General features: G+C 33.1%; 1 pseudogene; it reads left to right on the forward strand.

Moving 5' to 3' along the window:
• The first annotated feature begins 484 nt into the window (after positions 1-484).
• On the forward strand, positions 485-578 carry LOC123595525 (annotated as a pseudogene).
• The last annotated feature ends 13,282 nt before the right edge of the window (positions 579-13,860 follow it).

Below are 13,860 nucleotides of genomic sequence, written 5' to 3' on the forward strand. Positions count from 1 at the left end.
CGTACCTAGCTTAGAAGCTACAAAATTTATTAAGAATTTTCAGTGTAATGTCTGTATATTGTCCATTTTTCTTTGGCAAAATCAAATATATATCTTTGGTAAAAGTCATTATATATCTTATAATGGTTTAGGGCATGTGTTCTGGAATTGTCCTCCTAAAGATAAAGTTTTGGTTCTGTCACTTACTAGCCTTGTAACTCAGAAAAGAATTTAACCTTTTGCAATTCAATTTTCTCAACTGTGAAATGTTAGTAATCATTGGACTTATTGTTGATTTCTTATTTTCTTCTGGGCAAGCCAAACTCTTTGGAATGATAAAAAGAATAAGAAACTAATCTAAGCAATTGGCTGCATAAATAATCCATTACCAAGGCATGAGGAGAGTGAGCATCTCCTAATTTTCAGTCCCTGGTTTCATTCTTAGAGCTGTGTTGGTTGAGGCAATGGGAATATATAGCCATCAGACTTAAAAACACACTGGTTTATGCTTGCTTCAGCAGCATATATACTAAAATTGGAATGATACAGAGAAGATTAGCATAGCCCCTGTGGTTGGACCTGGAAAGCACAATATTTAGTCAGTCAGAGAAAGACAGTCAGTCAGAGAAAGAAATAAGTCAGTCAGAGAAAGACAAATACCATTATTTAGTGAAATAGTCACAGAAAGACAAATACCATATGATTTCATTCATATGTGGAATTTAATAAACAAAACAAATAAGCAAAAGAAAAAAAAATAAGAGAAAGAGAGAGAGGCAAACCAAGAAACAGACTCTTAACTATAAGAATAAACTGATGGTTACCAAAGGGGAGGTGGGTGGGAAGATAGGTGAAATAGGTGATGGGGATTAAGGAATGCACTTGTGATGAGAACTGGGTGTTGAATGAAGTGTTGAATCACTATATTCTACACCTGAAACTAATATTACACTGTATATTAGCTAACTGGAATTAAAATAATAGCTTAAAAAATATGCTGATTTGACCAGAGTTTGATTGGGGGGAGTGAAAAGTATGAAGTTTTCTAAAGTATGGTATGGGAAAAACAATGAGTGAATCAGGAAATGATTCTTGGATTTTGAGATAAAATTTATTTATTTATTTATTTATTTATTTATTTGTTAACGGAGAGAGCAAATGGAGGAGAGGCAGAGAGAGAATCACAAGCAGGCTTTGTGCTATCAGCGTAGAGTCTGACATGGGGCTCAAACTCACAAACTGAGATTATGACCTAAGCCAAAACCAAGAGTGGGTTGCTTAACCAACTAAGCCACCTAGGTGTCCCAAGATAAGTTTTGAATAAAAGGTAATTTTGATCTAGACGAAGAAGGAAAACATAGTTTAAATAAGAGGAATATGATATATAAAACTATACAGAAATAAATCCATATAATATCATTTTTGAAGAAATACAAATAAAGGTGGATGGTGCAAAAATATATGTGGCAGAACATGACAGTAGAACGGTAAGCAGAGATTGAATCATTAAGGGTCTTGGTGTTAAGCTAAAAAGTTCATTCTTTATATTTATTTAAAAAAAATCTTAAATGTTTATTTTTGAGAGAGAGAGAGAGAGAGCATAACCTGGGGAGGGGCAGAGAGAGAGGGAGACACAGAATCCAAAGCAGCCTCCAGGTTCTGAACTGTTAGCCATATGTGGGGCTCGAAGTCATGAACCTGTGAGATCAGGACCTGAGGTGAGATCACAACCTGAGGTGAAGTTGGATGATTAACAACCTGAGCCACCCAGGCATTCCCATTCTTTATATTTAAAGTAACCGGAGCAGAGCCAGATTAGAGGCAATGAGACATTTAAAAGACAATGACAGGAATCTAGGCAAAGAACAGTAGGCATAACAGAAAAATCCCTTTATTTATGTTTGTATGTTGAAATGTGTCTAATGAAAATATGGGAAAGAAAGTATGGAAGAAGAAACCATACTGCCATTTTAGTATCCAGGGAATGGGGTTGGTGGGGAGGGGAATACTATTTATGTTATTTGATTTGTTACAGTCGGTATGTTTTATTTTTCTAAAAGAAGTGTATAAAATTCAATAAATTAGAAGTTCATTTATTAATTTTTTCTGCTTAAAATACATGTACATTCTCTCACTCTAAATTTGTAGTTGCTTTCTGTTGTTCACATATACAAAATAAAGAATGACTGCATATTTTAGCTATTGTTGCTTGTGCTTTTGTTGTCATATCCAAAAATATTGGTTGCCAAGACCAATGTCAAGGGCCTTTTCCTGTATGCTTTCTTCTAGGAGTTTTACAGTTTCAGGTTTTATACTTAAGTCTTTAATACATCGTGAGTTATTTTTCGTGAATAATATAAGATAGGGGTCCAATTTACTTCTGCGTGAGGTTATCCAGTTTCTCTAACATCATTTATTGGAGAGACTGTCCTTTCTCCATTGAGTCAAATATTGGCTCCTTTGTTAATTATTAGTTGGGTCCCTTGTCAAATATTAATTGTCCCTGTATGTGAGGGTTTATTTTGGAGCTCTCTCTTCTGTTCTGTTGGTCTATGTGTCTGTTTTTATGCCAATACCACATGGGTTTGATTACTATTGCTATGTAATAGTTTGAAATCAGGAAATGTGATGGCTCTAGCTTTATTCCCCTTTCTTAGGATTATTTTGGCTATTCAGATTCATTTGTGGTCCCATACAAATTTTAGAATTTTTTTCTATTTCTGTAAAAAATGTCATTGGAACTTAATAGGGATTACATTAAATCTCTAGATGGCTTTGGGTAGCATGGGCACTGTAACAATATTAATTTTTCTGGGGTGCCTGGCTGGCTCAGTCAGTAGAGCATGCAACTCTTGATCTCAGGGTTGTGAGTTCAAGCCCCATGTTGGGCATAGAGCTTACATTTAAGAACATATTAATTTTCCTAATACATGAACCTGGAACAGCTTTTGATTTTTTGTGTCTTTTAAAATTTTGTTTATGAGTCTTGTAGTTTTCAGTGTATAGATATTTACCTCTTAGGTTGAAGTTTTTCTTAAGTATTTTATTGTTTTTGATGCTATTGAGAATGGAATTTTTTTCTTTCGTTTTTCAGATATTTTATTGTTAGTGCATAGAAACACAACTGGTTTTTGTATGTTGATTTTGTATCCTACAATCTTCCTGAATCCAGTGATTATTTCTCATTGTTCTTTGGTGGAGTCTTTTGCGTTTCCTATGTTTCCATGCCATGTGGAAGCAAAGATAATCTTACTTTTTCTTTTCTAATTTTTTGTTTGTTTGTTTGATTGCTCTGGCTAGGACTTCCAGTACTATGTTGAATAGGAGTGGTGATAGTGGGCATGTTTGTCTTGTTCCTAATCTTAGAGGAAACTGTTCCAAACTATCACTATTGAATATGACAAGCTGTGGGTTTGTCATATATGGTCTTTATTATGATGAGGTATATTTATTCAATACCCAATTTGCTGAGTGTTTTTTTTTTTCATGACAGGATGCTGTATTTTGTCTAATGCTTTTTCTGTATCTATTGAGGTGATCATATGGTTTTTGTCCTTAATTCTATTAATGTGGTATATTACATTTATTGATTTGTGTATGTTGAAACATCTCAGGGTTAAATCCTGCTTGATCATGGTGTACAATCCTCTTAATGTGCTGTTGAATTTGGTTTGCTACTATTTTGCTGAGAATTTTTGCATCTATGTTCATCAGAGATATTGGTCTGAGGTTTTCTTAGAGTGTCCTTTTCTGTGATATCAGGATAATGCTGGCCTTGTAAATGAGTTTGAGATTGTTTCCTCATCTTCAATTTTTGGAAAATTGTGACATAGATTGGTATTAATTCTTCTTTAAACGTTTGTTAAAAATCATCAGTGAAACTATCTGGTCCTGGACTTTGGTTTGTTAGGAGGTTTTTGATTACTGATTTAATCTCAAAGATATAATTTTAAGTTTATACACTAGTAACTAAAATTTATGTCAGAAATAAGTAATATTAGAGGAGATTTTTAATCATATCTATTTGGTTTCAAGTTGTTACAAAGCATAACTTTATAACACAACTTTTACTTATTCCATCGCTGTGGGCAAAATTTTAATAGAAATAATAGCAACAGAAACACAGTAACTCTGAGATTTCCAAATGGGACAAGTTGCAAACAGAATCTATTTCATTCCAATCACAGTCCAGATGTCTTAAAATAAGCAATGGATATACAATGGATAAACATGATACATTTAACAAATCCTTAAATATTGTCTTTTTTCACATCCATTAAATTAACAGGATTTTTATTTCAATGCAGTTTCCAAAATGCTACAGTCAGATAAAATATACTTAAATCCATGTGCTTCAACATCCCCTTTTTATATGAATTACATTAATCATTTAAAACAAAGAGGCCCAGACTTTCACAGAGGCAACTATTAAAAATGCATTCTTCTATCAAATTTATAATGAATACTTGCTTCTCTTATTAAAGAAGATACATTAACCAGTATGGGAGAATTAAAAATAAGATAATAAAATATCATATTCATCATTTTACTCAGACTTCTATCAGTAATATCCCTTCCCTGTTTTAAATATGAATGATTTTTGCATAGTTATATTTTAAAGTTGTAAAAAAGTAGCAAAATAGTAAAAAACATGTTTATATTGTGAAGAACAGAAGCACCATTTTGTTGTATTTTTCTTATATTTTTTTACATAAAACTTAGTGAAATTACATTTCTATGAATAATTGTTTCAATAATTTTGAACTAATAAGTGGGCCAAACGTTTTTTGGCTCAATATAACTGTTAGAAAAATTAATACCAAACTTTCTGTGTGTTTTCTGAGCTGGTCTTTTTGTAATTGACTATGAAAGTAAATTCATCAAAAAATATTTGTACATGTCATTTGGAGAATAAAATGACTTGCAAACAGACTCTCAAGTGAATGGTGTGTGTGTGTGTGTGTGTGTGTGTGTGTGTGTGTGTGTGAATTTTTTAGGAAGGATAAAAGCTAGGAAAGAGAACAGAGATTAACTAGAAGAAACCATGACCTTGCAATTACAGTAGTTTTCAAACTATAACATGGGGTGGAAAAATCAGAAGATAAAAGATGCAGCACATAATAAAGTCCTAGATTTTCATTTGTGTCATGACCCACATTTTGTGTGAATAATCATAAACTGGGCATTTAGCATTGGGACATTTTTTCCAAAGATAATCCTGCAATAAAGCTAGATATTGAATTGGCAATTGTAATATAATTATTCAAGTTTACTTTAGAAGTTCAGTGATCATTTTTTATTTTTGTTTTTTTGTCCATTACTCACCCACTTACTATCTTAAGTGCCTAATGACCTTTCCTGATTTATAAACATGCAGCAGAAGACTAATGGACCAACATTTGGGGCTGGCTGACCTTTCCTACATTTCTGAGGCCTTAACCTCTCATTTTTTTTTCTTCTACAAGTGTATAAATCAAAATAAAGCAGGTCATACTATGAAGAGTTAACTTTGTCAGTGACATATATTTATGTCTTTGTTGAAGAAAAATCTACATGAGAGCCATTACTTTCCTGTTCAGTGACTGTGCAGTGATTTCCAAACAAGTGATAGAAGCACTCCAGATTCAGATGATTTTAACCCTTAAATAAAAAGGATTTTGGTATCAAGGTGAAAATAAATACAATCAACCATTATCTTTTTCTTGTATACTATTCAAATTGTATGAGCTCTGATTTAAGTGGAGACTATAATTAGGAGAAGGCAAACACATCTATGTGACACACCTGAAGCCTTTTCATCATTATGTCCCACCATAGTTTATATTCTCCTCTCTTTTACTAACATTTATTTTTTGGCTGTTTTATAGTAGTTTCTCTCGTTTTTTTTTTTACTATTTTCCACTACTGGACATGCCCTATTTCTCCTTTGCTACTGCTTACTGGGGCTACTCTATAAGAAAATTAAAATACCAGAACTACACATTTTTAATAAGGATTATTATATTTTAATAGTTAAAAAAACCCAATTCTCTGAGTGTCTCTTGCCATTTCACCAAAAAAGTAAAAAGTATCACATTATTTATTTGATTATGGACTTGTAAAATAAATAACATCAACTCTTCAACAATTCAATTATCTAGTTGCACATAATTATTTGGTCAGCGAATCTAGAGATAGCATGGAAATGACTATCAAGGAAACAGTCACATTACTGTCTCTGGAAGAGTATTTTTATGGTCAAAGAAGGACCTTTATCCATTATAGACTGGTCTGTTTCACAGTTAACACAAATCAGAAGCTAATGTGTGAAGTTTGTTTTGATAAGTAAAAATTTTAATTTTTTAAATTGCTTTTAAACAATATCTTGTAAATATTGTTAAAACTGCAACTACTTAGTGGGCATTTATAATTGTTTTAGCAGTGTTCATTATCATTTTTCAATTGTCTAGGGATTCATGTGATTCTTAGGAAGCTGACTCTATCTATCATCTATCTATCTATCTCCATCTATCTATCTATCTATCTATCTATCTATCTATTTTTTAAGTAAAGTCTACACCCAACTTGGGGCTCAAATTCACGACCTTGAGATCGAGAGTTACCTGCTATACTGACTGAGTCAGCCAGGTACCCTTCCATCCATATGTTTAAGGGGAGATCACAATGTAGTGCAAGCTGATCAGTGCATTGTTTCTCTCTGGATACATTGATTTAAATTTATTTGGTCTGTTTTCATACCTTATGCTTCTCTACTCGCAATTCTGGGACAAATAGTTTATAAAGTCCTACACAAACTCTACCTTTGTTAACTCTCTGAACTCATCACCTATTATACTCTCCCTTCTCTCTCCACCCCAGTCACACTGATCTCCTTGTAATCTCGAATAAATCAGTCATATTTTTGCTATAAGCATCTTTGCACCAGTTGTTTCCTGTACCTATAATACTCTTTCCACAGAAAACATTACTTCAAGTTTTTGCTAAAATTTACCTTCTCAATGAAGCCTACTCTGAAGACACCATTTAAAGAGTCAACTTACCCTAACACTCCCAATTATTGTATGTTTTGTGATACACTTATAGTAAAAAAATGATTTATCCATCATGGTACTAACCTTAATGAAGGACAAAATGAAAGATAGCAAACAAATACTGGTTGGGTTATTTTGTGAGTATAATAAACCCAGATAAAATTCACAAAATATTTATCAATTCAAGCTAGGAAAGTGAACATAAACAAGAACATATCAGGAAGTCATTTTCATATGAGTATAAATGTGATTCACAGACATAAACACACAATATATGACGTATTTTAAGTTGTGTTTTATGAAAATGCCTCAGAATCTACTTGAAAGAATGGAAAAGAAGATGAGGAAATGGCTGATCAGGTGGGGTATTAAGCCCTCAGCATTTGTTAAGGAAGAAAGCAGAAGGTGGATGGAGAGTACGTACTAATGCATAACTTAGAAATTTGGAAGGAACTTGCTTATAAGTATTAGATATATGATAATTGATATATTTTAATCAATTTTATTGTTAAAAAATTTAACAATATTTTTTTCTGGATCATTTTAATAATTATAAAATCATATATTTTATTTATATTTAGAGACAAAATATTCTAAGACACTCTGACAAAAATGTAAAACTAAGCGCCTAGCTTCATAATGCATCCAAGTTAAGAGAGTCCTTTCACTTGTTAAAATTTACCAAGTTTTCCACATATTAGCAGAGTGACACACACAGAAAAGGAAAACAGAAGAAAGCTTCTATCAGTCATGTTTTCTGATCATTTGGAAGTATAGAATCTATTTTCTCAAAAGAAGTTACCTTGCCATGTAAAATGAATTCCTTAAAGCAATGTTTAAGTGGATGGTTTACCAATAGATCACAGCAAAGGTAAGTGTTTCTTCTTTTTTAAAATAATGTTAATTTTTGTCTAAAGCTATTTTCATTGATTCACTCTCACAAACATATACAAAATATGTGTGTGTGTGTGTGTAGGTGTGATTTCCCACCTTGTTTGTTAAATTATCAAGGTACCTTAATGAGAAGTCAGTTTTTTCATGATAAAAATGTTTTCTATCTTGGTATCATATAATAATCTAAATAGCTTATCCTTGACATTGATAACTATTTGAAATGCTTCTCAGTAACAATAGTCTCCCTGAGATGTGAATTTGGACAACAATGTGAAACCTGAGCATATTCATGATTTACTAATAGCTTTGATAATTAAGCTGATATTTTGTACAAAGAATCTGTCTTATAAAATTATTGGAATCTTTCACTTAAAGATAACAAGTACATTGAATCCTTGGTGTGTTTTTTTAAGAATAGGAATAGTTATTTTTTTGACAATTTGCCGTTATAGCATTTATATCCATTACAAAGCAGATAAAAATCATTTACTTACAAAAAGAGCATGACACTTTAAATGGCAACCCTTATCTTTTATTATTATTATTATTATTATTATTATTATTATTTTAGGAGAAACAGCCACCTGAGACAAGACCACAAATGACACACTATCTCTCAGTTTCTACTTAACTTGATTAAAAAAGAACACAGTTTGTCCTTACTCATTCCCAGTAGCCTTACTGGAGTTAATACAACAGATGTTTTGTCACCCAGATAGTCACATGCTTGCTTTCCACTCCAGTGAACATATTTGGAAATAAGCTAATGAGGCGATCTGTAACAAACACACTTGGTCCCCTTTGGCTGATATTTCTTTGCTGTTGTCATTTATCATTCATTGTTAATTAAATAAAAATAAGCAGCAATTGCTTTCCCACTACTGTACATTCAGAAATAAATCTGTGTAATGTGGTGTATAAATGTGTTTTTGTTGAAATGTTCAAGTTCAAGTGATGAACTTTAAGTCTGTGCTAATTGTTTAAATGAGGGCACAGAGGTTTATGAAGACCTAAGCTCATTATAAGAAGCACTACTGTAATAAAAGTATGCTCTTAATGGAACCCTCTCTCCATTTATATGATATGAGCATTTTGGTTAATTCTGGGGTTTATGAACCAACATATCCCTGTTGAAAATGCTAATGATCTAATGTGATTGGCATTATCTCCATAACAAGTGACTAGACATGCTTATCTCCAGTATATATGAAGTGATATCCAATGACCAGCCTTATGTTTACTGATGTTAGTGACAAGAAAGCTCAGCCCCAGGTACTGTCAGTCATTTTCTCTGAGCTAATACTTATTCTTAATAGACACTTAATTAAAAAAAATACAAGATGGTATTTTTGCAGAGTAATTAGTGTTCAGGGAATTCATAATTGTAAGATCGATTCTCTTGTTAAAACTTATTTCTATTATATAATAAAATTGGTTGAAATGTTGTTTTATTTTTGCTTTAGTATCTACAAAGTTTTTCCTTTCAGATACCCCTGTTGTATTTCATCCTCTTAAACTCTATCTCTTCTGGGAAGGGTCCATAAAAGTCTCATGGGTAAACCCTGAGAAAGATGGATAAGAGGAAGAGGTTGGAGTTTCCTTAGAAAGGGTAAACAGGCTGAATTAGGTCAAGCCATTAGATGTGGAGGTGTTAAGACTATGCTTCCTAAGCTTTTGTATTTAATGAATGAACACAAACTTAAAAAAATAATTCAGAATGACAGTATTCCTAAGGTCTTTCATGGTGGTGGTATTTTTCAGGTGAGACCAATAAAACAACACAAAAAATAAATCAATATTTTTGCAGTGGTTGGGCCAATGATCTCTATTGCCTCCCTCAAAACCATCCAAATTAAGTATAACTAATGAACAAATTGTTCTTACTGTGCAAATGGCTCTTTTCCAACCATACATTGCCTCTTAGATAGAACTTTTAGAAACATCACTAACCATATCCTATTATATCTCTTAATAAAAGAAATAGTATTTTATTACTAATAATATAAGAAGGATAGTCTTAAGACATTTCCTGCAGTTTAAACCCAACATGTGCAAAGATATTTTTAATTAATAGAAAATAAGATCTTATTTTCCCTTGGGGTGCCTGGTTGGCTCAGTTGAGGATGAAATACAACATGGGTATCTGAAAGGAAAAACTTTGTAGATACTAAAGCAAAAATAAAACAACATTTCAACCAATTTTATTATATAATAGAAATAAGTTTTAACAAGAGAATCGATCTTACAATTATGAATTCCCTGAACACTAATTACTCTGCAAAAATACCATCTTGTATTTTTTTTAATTAAGTGTCTATTAAGAATAAGTATTAGCTCAGAGCTTTAGACTTTTGATTTTGGTTCAGGTCATGATCTCATGGTTCATGGATCAAGCCCCACATTGGGCTCCATACTGTCAGTGGAGCCTGCTTCAGGTTCTCTGTCTCCCTCTCTCTCTGCCCCTCCTCCATTCACACAAGCTCTCTCTCTCTCAAAATAAACTAAAAAAAAAAAAAAGATCTTCTTCCCCCTCCTCAGATAACATTGAAGAAAGAAAACTAGGAGTTAGGAGACACCTGGGTGACTCTGTCAGTGGAGCATGCCACTTTTGATCTCAGGGTCATGAGTTTGAGCCCCACATTGGGTATGGGGCCTACTTAAACAAACAGAAAAAAACTAAGAGTTAGGAGCAGTAGTGGCAAAGTGTAGAAGTTCCACCAGACCAGGTCTGAATGTTTTCCACTCCCCTAATTTCTGCTAAGACTTCCAGCTTTAGGTAGACAAATGCACAACATACCCAGATGAAGACCGCACCATGTAATGGACTGAAAAAAGTTTTAGTAAAAGTCTAGTCACATTTGGAAGTCACAATGAAACCACTTAAAAACATAAAGTTGAACAAAAATCAAAATGACTTTAGTGAAGCTTGATTTCATTTATTATTTATTATTTTTTTAAAAAAAAATTATGTTTATTTATTTTTAAGAGAGGCAGAATATGAGCAGGGGAGGGGCAGAAAGAGATGGAGACACAGGACCTGAAGCAGGCTCCAGCTCTGAGCTGTCAGCACAGTGCCTGATATGGGGCTTGAACTCACAAACTATGAGATCATGACCTGATCCAAAGTCAGACACTTAACCCACTGAGCCACCAAGGCCCTCACAAAGCTTGATTTTAAAGTAACCCCTTTCTCTCTTCTGCAATCTTCCTCTCTTCCCTTCTTAGCCTTTTGTTTCAGTAATCCAGTACCACCCTAAAGACATGAAGAAGGAGGCTGGTAACAACACAGTTCTTGTATTTCCTTATAGAACCACCACCCCCCCACCCCCTTCCCCTGAGCTTGAAGCTTTTGAAGACCATAGCCTGCTTTGGCCTCCTTTGCCTGGCAAAACAATAAAGCTATTGTTCCTCTTTTTTCTTAATGTTTAAAATTTTTTTTTTAAAAAATGTTTTATTTATTTGTTAATGAGAGAGATAGACACAGAGGCGGAGAGAGGAGACACAGAATTTGAAGTAGGCACAGAACCTGACATGGGGCTTGAACTCATGAACCGTGAGATCTTTACCTGAGCCAAAGTAGGATGCTTAGAGGACTGTGCCACCCAGACACCCCTAAAGCCATTGATCTTCTTTATCCCAAATTCTGTCTGTGCATTATGTTTTGCCTTCAAAACATGGAGGTCGGTTTTCAACAAGAAGGCACCTGGAAGTAAAATGAAGAGCAAAGACATCTGGTAAGTCTTCAGGAAAATGAAACAACCTACTTAGTTGGTCATTTTTAGACTGAACTGCCCAGGATATTGTCAGTGTCCATAAAAAAATCTATATATTTAAGAATTTATATACATATCTTTGTATATTTTCTGTTAATTAAAAATATATTTGTAATTTGATATTTTTATCACTAATAATGGGAAGATGAAAGGTGTCACTGCCTTGCTTGTTTCAGGTAACCCATAACCTGCTTTAAAGTGCAAGCACAGGGAAAAGCCAACAGAACATAATATGCCATGAATCTAATCACTTAGGGTATTGAAAGAAGAGTGCACTGATGTGGCTGTTATCTTTCTCTTGTACCTTTTTGGTGACTATTGAGCCAGCTATATTCAGTGTCTCCATTTACCAGTCTTCTTTACAGTGGAATCGAGCACATTAAATTATCAGTTCTTTTCTCCTGGTTGATTTGGTAATCTATGCACATTATGGAGGATTTACACAATGTTTGAAACCTAGTCTAACATCTTTCAATACACATGGAGCTAAACTACATAAAATTTCAAGAAATACTAAAAGACAGATGTCAATAGCAAGGAGTAATAAAGTACATATATTTTATGTAAAGAATTTTTAAGTGAGCAGTAAAATAGAAGAAAGAGAACGCATGTACAAAATAGACCTAGGGTCTTTGTTAAATGATATGAAGCATTTGGGGTGCCCTAAAATCTAAAAATGCAGAGTAATATTATCTTATTTTTAAACCAGTTATATCCACCTGATTGCTTCCTCTGAAGTATACTAATAGCACAGATTTTCCAGGGGAAATCAGAGAGACAAACTATGCAAGGCAGCACATCATGAATATGTGTTCTGAGATTGATGAAAATGCATTGATATATAATCCCAATTGTGATTTTTGTACAACACATTGTCCTAAGCATTGGTAATGAGGGACATCACATTAAATTTACCACTTAATGTCATTTAACATATATTATAAGATCAATAAACTATTTCATTTGTTTTCAGACTTTATGGTGATTCTGTATACTTGAGTTTATAATGTGTTTATTACAAAAAAATAAAAATATGAGAACATAAGGTAAAAGACATTTTCTAAGAATAACATTTTTTTCAACTATAGCTTAAATAAATTGTATACTTTCTCTTAGAACTTGTTTATGTGAGAAGGTTTGTGACACACTTTTTGATATGTGTCAAGTTTTTAAAAGTTGTTTCTTTTCAAATCGTTCTACTTTTCTTACTACTCAAAAGTTTTAAAAAACAGAAAACACTAAAATATGTTTGAGAGATATATTACATCATGATACAGGCTGACATTGTAATAAATTGTTTGCCTGACACAGATTCTACCTCTCTCTGTCCCTTTGTCTCTACACACACACACACACACACACACACACACACACACATGCATACACACACAGTTTTTCTAAATCTCATTATCCACCCCTCCAGTTGTAAACAGTAAATTTTCATGAATGAAATATGATAAGAATGCCTGGAATAATGCCTTTCACACAGTACACATACAGTACATGGGATCCTTTGCTTTAGTTGAATTTGACTTCTCAGTATGAGGGGGTAAACAGCATTAAGAATAAGAACTGATGTCAGTGATATCATTTCATCTTGAACCATATCTTGACAAATTACCTATATCTGTTGAGTGGTAAGAGGATACTGATAATTTCCAAAGCATTTGTCCTCAATATAGTATGACACATGCTTTGGTATGAACTGGGTGAAATATCTGAACTCATGTGCAGTAAAACTTCTAATCTGACTTGTAGGACATTCTCAATCAAAATGCATTTATTGAGTCTTAGGAACTTTGGTGGCTACAAAGAATTTTGAGTCATAAACTTTGCCTTTTATGAACTTCTCTCTTTTATTGTATGCCTTAGATAGAGTCCCTATGAAAATTACATAAAAATTGACACCTGTAAGCAGCTAAATCCTGTATCATCAACAAGTGCACACTATAGCAATTAAATATAATAGTAATAGCAGTTTCTGATATGGTTTCTCAGTTCTAGTTATATAGTTATCCAAATAGTAACTCAGTCTGTCTCCAGTGAATGCTTTGCATTTTTGATAGGACATAAAAAGGATAACTATGCTCTTTTATGAGAAAATTATTTATCCATTATTAAGGACTTTTCATTCAATCAGTAATTTATGATAACAAAATCTTAAATGCTGCATTTTTTCCCCC

This window comes from Leopardus geoffroyi, chromosome X, assembly GCF_018350155.1.
Source record: "Leopardus geoffroyi isolate Oge1 chromosome X, O.geoffroyi_Oge1_pat1.0, whole genome shotgun sequence".
Taxonomy (NCBI): Eukaryota; Metazoa; Chordata; class Mammalia; order Carnivora; family Felidae; genus Leopardus; species Leopardus geoffroyi.